The sequence below is a fragment of the Octopus sinensis genome, linkage group LG4 (assembly GCF_006345805.1).
Source record: "Octopus sinensis linkage group LG4, ASM634580v1, whole genome shotgun sequence".
Lineage (NCBI taxonomy): Eukaryota > Metazoa > Mollusca > Cephalopoda > Octopoda > Octopodidae > Octopus > Octopus sinensis.
Window position 1 is genome coordinate 143,077,506 of NC_043000.1, and position 7,500 is coordinate 143,085,005.

Genomic DNA, 7,500 nt, shown 5'->3' on the forward strand with positions numbered 1-7,500 from the left:
TCCAAGCTGATCGAAGCCTTGCAAACTGATTTGGTTGGTTGGAACTGAAAGAAGCCTATTGTGTGTGTGTGTGTGTGGGTGGGTAGGTGGGTGGGTGTTACTGTTTTCTTATTTCTTTATTGCCCACAAGGGGCTAAACATAGAAGGGACAAACAAGGACAGACAAACGGATTAAGTCGATTACATTGAGCACAGTGCGTAACTGGTACTTAATTTATCGACCTCGAAAGGATGAAAAGCAAAGTTGACCTCAGCGGAATTTGAACTCAGAACGTACCGGCAGCCGAAATACCTATTTCTTTACTACCCACAAGGGGCTAAACACAGAGAGTACAAACAAGGACAGACAAACAGATTAAGTCGATTATATTGATCCCAGTGTGTAACTGGTACTTAATTTATCGACCCCGAAAGAATGAAAGGCAAAGTCGACCTTGGTGGAATTTGAACTCAGAACATAACAGCGTTGACATAGTGTGATAATTGTAAATGGATGTCACTGACATGCAAGACATGTCTTTTGCTTCCAGTCTACATAAAAACATGTCTGGTCATGGAAAAAATATAATGCTACCTGGAAACAGGTAAGGGTTGAGCAAAAGGAAGGGCATCTAGCCATAGAAAATCTACCTCAATAAATTCTGTCTAACCCATGTAAGCAAGGAAAAGTGGATGTTAAATGATGATAATTATTAAAAAGTGTCACATTGTATAATTCTTATTTCTTTATTGCCCACAAGGGGCTAAACATAGAGGGGACAAACAAGGACAGACAAAGGGATTAAGTCAATTACATCGACCCCAGTGCGTAACTGGTACTTAATTTATCGACCTCGAAAGGATGAAAGGCAAAGTCAACCTCGGTGGAATTTGAACTCAGAACGTAACGGCAGACGAAATACGGCTACACATTTTACCCGGCATGCTAACGTTTCTGCCAGCTCGCCGTCTGATAATTGTATAATTCTGTTATTTCTGCCCCAACAGTTATTGATATCCTAGACAGCACAGGTAAAGCTCCCAATGAAATATTGTGTTCTTACCTGGAACATGCTGCTGTTGCTGAAATTTCAAACATTCTAGACCATAACCAGAAAATGGCCACCCAGCTGACTGACATAATGATCACTTTCACACACACTCCAGCTTTTGGTCATACCTCTATGACATACCTCCACCACCATCTCTCTTTCTGTCTATCTTTCCCCCTAACTCTCTGTTTCTCTCTTTTCCAACAGTAGTAGTCATATAATCTCTGCAGCAAAACACCTATCTTTATCCCTCTATTATACTTTTTTACCCTCTCATCAACTGGCACAACCTCCCAGTTGAGAGGTATTTGTCATCGTAGTCATCATCATCATTATCATCATCCTTTAGTGTCTGCTTTCCATGCTGGCATGGGTTAGACGGCTTGACTGGGACTAGTAAGCCAGAGAGCTGCACCAGGTTCCAGTCTGATCTGGCATGGTTTCTACCACTGGATGCCCTTCCTAGCACCAACCACTCCAAGAGAGTAATGGGTGCTTTGTATGTGCCATGACCCATTGGTGTTGGTGCCATGTAAAATGCACCCAGTGAATATGTAAAATGTTTGGAGTTAAGAAGGACATCCAACCATAGAAACTATGCCAAAGCAGACAGCAGAGCCACAGCACAGTCCTCTAACTTATCAGCCCTTGTCAATCAATCCAACTCACGCCAGAAGGCAAAATCATTCATAAATGATAATGGTGATGATAATAATGGTGTGAAGATCCTACTTAAATAGAAATAAAAACTCATTCGTAGCTAGAGTTCAAAAATTTGAATGTAATTTCTCTCTTGAACACAATTCCTCAATTTATAAATTTTGGTTTTCAATTTCCTTCTTTGTTTTAACTACACATTTTTGTTTGGCAAGAAGAGTGGCTGTAATTGATCAGCTCTCTTCATCTCTATACCTAGAAAAGAGTATGATGAACATGTTAAACCTGTGATAATCAATAATTAGTGTGTAATATTGTGTGTTTGCATTCTTCAATAACTTCACTGAGAGCTACATCCTTTCAATAATGATATCATTTAAGGGTCCCCCTCATCATCTCTCCTCTACCCTACACTCTTTCTCTTAATAGGCAGTTTTTTTTTCTCTCTCCTACTTGGTGGGCAGAGAAAAAAGTACATATTTTGACTAGTTTTCTGTTTGCAGATTTAATGAAGTAGAAAAGTGAAAATCAACTATTAAGTGATCATGTTTCCTTTAAAATAATGAGGATCCTCGTTTACAGAAAACTCTTGAATTGAAAATTAATTAATAATTTAGGAGAGATTATGTCAGTATACATGCCAGTGTGACTGATGACATTTTTTTTTTGTTTTTTTTCCACTAACAATTTTAACTGAACATCATTCAAATTGTAAACACTTTAAAATGTGCATCATGTACTTACTAATATGTTTATTTATTTTAATTTTTTTTCTTTTTTTTTTTCTAAGCATTGTGGCTATTTCATTTATTTCTTATCTCTTTTCATTATATTCTAGTTATGAAAGCTTTCACTCAAGCTTAAAGAACTTTCATTATGTTGGCATTCAAGTTGTGTTGTCTTTTCGCATTGCTTTCCTGCTAGTTATTTCATGAGTCAACAAGCAGCTAAAAATAAATGCAAAGCTAAACTGTTAAACTAAAAGTGTAATGAAATAAAGTAGAAGTATTGTGGGCGCCTAATGGAAAAGGAAAAGAAAAAAAAAAAACTGAAAAACAAAAGAAAAAATTCTTTATTAACTGAGCTCATGAATTGTGAGTTGTTTTTTTCAAATCTCGGTAGTATTTCACTTCAGTATCCAAATTGGACTGTTTGTACAAATATATAGATTAAACCAATGTTTTTTTATTTTCCTTCTATATTTGCTATATTGCACTGTCAACATTCGATTTAAAAAGAATCTTCTTTTCAATCCATTTTTCAACCTTCTTTTGCACTCTGGTAAACTTAGCTGCCCACTCACCCGATCCAATCCTCTATACTACTTGACTCACCATACACTTTAACTTGAACACATCTTCTTCATCATCTTCTCTCTCTTGCTACTTCTTCTCTTTCTACCTGGGGTAACCAGGAACCTCTTACTCTTTTTACTCTTTTACTTGTTTCAGTCATTTGGACTGTGGCCATGCTGGAGCACCGCCTTTAGTCGATCAAATCGACCCCGGGACTTATTCTTTGTAAGCCCAGTACTTATTCTAGTGGTCTCTTTTGCCAAACCGCTAAGTGACGGGGACGTAAACACACCAGCATCGGTTGCCAAGCAATGCTAGGGGGACAAACACAGACACACAAACCCCCCACACACACACATATATATATATATACGACAGGCTTCTTTCAGTTTCTGTCTACCAAATCCACTCACAAGGCATTGGTCGGCCCGGGGCTATAGCAGAAGACACTTGCCCAAGATGCCATGCAGTGGGACTGAACCCAGAACCATGTGGTTGGTTAACAAGCTACTTACCACACAGCTACTCCTGCGCCTCTCTATTATACATTAACCTCTTATCACCTGGCACAAAACTACCTTCCTTAATACTAGTGTTGTGTGGACGCCCCCAGATGATGAAGTAGGCTAGGCCAATATGTAGATATAGAGGGAGAAGCCTAGACGTCAGGAGCACAGCAGAGAGTAAAAGAGTAGCGGTTAAAGTAGCAGTCGGAGAAGGTGAGTAGAAGGCATCCGAACGTGCGACATAACAACTAGTGACCACTCAGTTGAGGGGTCTTGTCTTGTGAGATGTTGCTTCTGCTGCTGCCAAGTAAAATGCACCCAGTAAAATCTCTGTGAAGAGGTTGGCATTCGGAAGGGCAGCCAGTCATAGAAACCATGACAAGCAAACAGTAGAGCTAGTCAAGTGCAGTCTTCTGATTTGCCAAGCAGACATTAAATGATGATGATGACGATGATGATGACGACGACGGTGATAATGACGATGACGACAACGTCGATGATGACGACAACGACGATGATGATGACGATGACGATGATTATGATGACGATGATGAAGACGATGATGATGATGACGACGATGATGATGATGATGACGATGATGACGATGACGACGACGACGATAACAACGACGACAATGACGATGATGATGATGATGATGATGGTGTTCTGTTTAAATTTTTAAATGTTTGCTATTTAATTTTTTCTACTGACGTTTTGCCGAAATTTGGAGTAAGATACATTATATCCTATAAATTTCTTCTGACTTGCCAAGCAGACATTAAATGATGATGATGATGAGGAGGAGGAGGATGATGATGACGACGACGATGATAATGACGATGACAATGACGATGATGACAACATCGACGATGATGACGACAACAACAACGACGATGATGATGATGACGATGATGACAACGACGACAACGACGATGACGATGATGATGATGATGATGGTGTTCTGTTTAAATTTTTAAATGTTTGCTATTTAATTTTTGCTACTGACGATTTGCGGAAATTTGGAGTAAGATACATTATATCCTATAAATCTCACGTATATTAAACTGCATGTATTTTTGTTGAAACTCTGTTCTAAATAAAATTGTTCTAAACAATTTGTATGATGCTTTGGATTTAACGCAGATATAAAACATCTTGCCCTGAGCAAAACACCAAACAGCAATACACAGTACAATAACAACATGTACACCAACAGTAATATAGAATTAGACAGCATCTCCGAAAGTTGAAAGTAGGCTACCGGAATCATTCTTCCATGGTCAATGACAGTTTATTTGAATTTCAAATCATGGCTGAATGAACAAATGAATGCCAAATTCTCTTTAATGTCCGACAAGTGATTTGAGATGATATGTTGGTACAAGTACGAAACATTGACCTGAAAGACTGGCCACTTAATACAAATATAAGAAAAGAGCTTTCCCAACTAGAATTGAATGTGTTCAATGAAATAGCAAGAAATTACCTAAAAGGTACCTAATCAAAGAGTATAAAAGCAACATCTGAGACTTTAAAATCTAAGAGAGAGACTAATACCCGCATGTATAAGGATGCACACACACGCACACACACACACACATAAGTATGCATATGCATCTATACATAAACAATTATGGGTGTGTGTTTATATATATATATATATATATATGCATACATATACATATATACATATATATATATATATATATTATATATATATGTATATGTATAAATATATATATGTATATATATATATATATATGTGTATATATATATATATATGTATATATATATATATATATATATATGTATATGTATATATATATATGTATATATATATATATATGTATATGTATATATATATATATATATATATGTATCTATATACATACATACATATATATATGTCTATTTGTGTGTGTGTGTGTATCCTTATGTGCATGTGTGCATATACGAAAGCATGTATTATATATACATATATGTGTATAGATGCAGGTATACACTCATACATTCCCATATGCATACATACTTGTATATTGATTTTACATATCGTTATCATGGCTTGTGACTTTAATGGACATATTGGGCAACGCTATGATAGCTATTCCAATGTACATAGAGGCTATGGCTATGATACATGAACTCAACAAAGGTTCGAGCTCTTAGAGTTCTGTGATACCAAATGATGTATTTGCAACATTAACTTCAGGAAACAGGTCAGCCACCTAATCACCTACGACTCAGGTAAACACACAAGACAAATAGTCTTCTTTCTCATCATGAATCATGATCGACAGATAGTGGTAAATCTTTCCTTGATAAAGAATCATCATCGAGCATCTGTTTTTCCCTGCTGGCATGGATTGGATGGTTTGACAGGAGCTGGTGAATAAGAGGACTGGACCAAGCTCCAGTGTCTATGGTTGGATGCCCTTCCTGACACCAACCACTTTACGGAGTGTACTGGGTGCTTTTCACATAGTTCTGTCAAGACAACAATCCTCAAATGAGGGAAGAGGCTTTATGCTAAGTGATGAATGGTTGATGTATAATAGAGAAAGGGGACAGATATCTTATTGTAGATCAATTATGTGATTAACCAGTTGGAAAAGAAAAAAGGACGGTGGAGAAGATTTACCAGAGCATACTCTCAAGTTACAGGAAGATGGATAAAATAGAAGTGATATGGGTGGGTAAGTAAGTTCATGGGAGAAAGAGAGGTGAGTGGCAGAAGGATTGAGATGGAGATAGAGGAAAATGCAGTAAATGATGAATACGAGGGAAAGCATAGACAGTCATGAATATCAGTTGGAGGGGAAGACAGAGGAAGTAGGTGAGGGTCAGAGAGGTAAAAGGTGGCAGTAAAGATGATTTGAAGTGTGAGGGCTGGTGTGTGAGATCCATGAGAGAGGGTACATGAAGTGGAAATTCCCAGACTGGAGGACCTATAGGATGAGATAATGATAACAGAACAGAGCTAGGTTTGCAACATTCCATCAATGACAACAGCTAGAAAGAACAAACAAGTTCATCATCAAGTAAAATACACATTTGATTTTGTACTCTATCAAGAGTTTTACGCTTTTACTTGTTTTAGCCATTTGACTGCAGCCATGCTGGAGCACCACCTTTAGTTGAGCAAATCTCTTTTGCCAAACCACTAAGTACCAGGGACGTAAACACACCAGCATTGGTTGTCAAGCGATGTTGGGGGAGGAGGACAAACACAGACACACAAACATGCACATATATATATATATATATATATACGACTGGCTTCTTTCAGTTTCCTTCTACCAAATCCACTCACAAGGCTTTGATCAGCCTGAGGCTATAGTAGAAGACACTTGCCCAAGGTGCCACACAGTGGGACTGAACCCGGACACATGTGGTTGGTAAACAAGCTACTTATAACACAGTCACTCCTGCGCCTTTAGAAAATCTCAAATGTTCAAACAGTTTTATATTTGGGGAGGAGATCTAGGTCTTGTAACGATACCATAGAGTTGCAGGTATTTGAAATTTGTGAAGTGGGTATATAATTTATATATTCCTCTAGCAACAGGTGAAAGATAATGATAAACTCTTGCAACAGCAAGTGTGGAAAGCGCATAACACAACCTGAATCTCAGAGCATTTGGTTTCCATTCCTCTTTGCAAATTCTAGCTATAGTCATTCTTTGAATAATAATTTACTTTTGCCTGACTAAATTATTGCTGCTCACACAACATTTTAGGTTTTGCATCACTGTGCAGACCTATTATCAAAGGCATTCCAGCTGTGACCCTCCTGTTTTTTTAGGAATATGTCCAGCATTACCTTAGCCGTTTTGTCCATTGCTTATTTCAAATTGCAGGATGTGATTGCAGACTGCTATTTCTAATTGGTTGCTATTTCTATTGGTACATAAAACACCCTTAGAATCTCATTCTGTTTTTATTTGTGCGTATGTTGCTTATTTGTGTCTACCTTTATTTTGTAACCTAAAAAAAAAAAAGAATGATGAAATA

At 37.5% G+C, this 7,500-nt stretch overlaps 1 protein-coding gene across 1 annotated transcript in view; it reads right to left on the minus strand.

The window, feature by feature from the left end:
- LOC115210932 (opioid-binding protein/cell adhesion molecule homolog) overlaps positions 1 to 7,500 on the minus strand; it is a 967,526-nt gene that overhangs the window by 34,820 nt on the left and 925,206 nt on the right. The gene's annotated exons all lie outside the window — the stretch shown is intronic.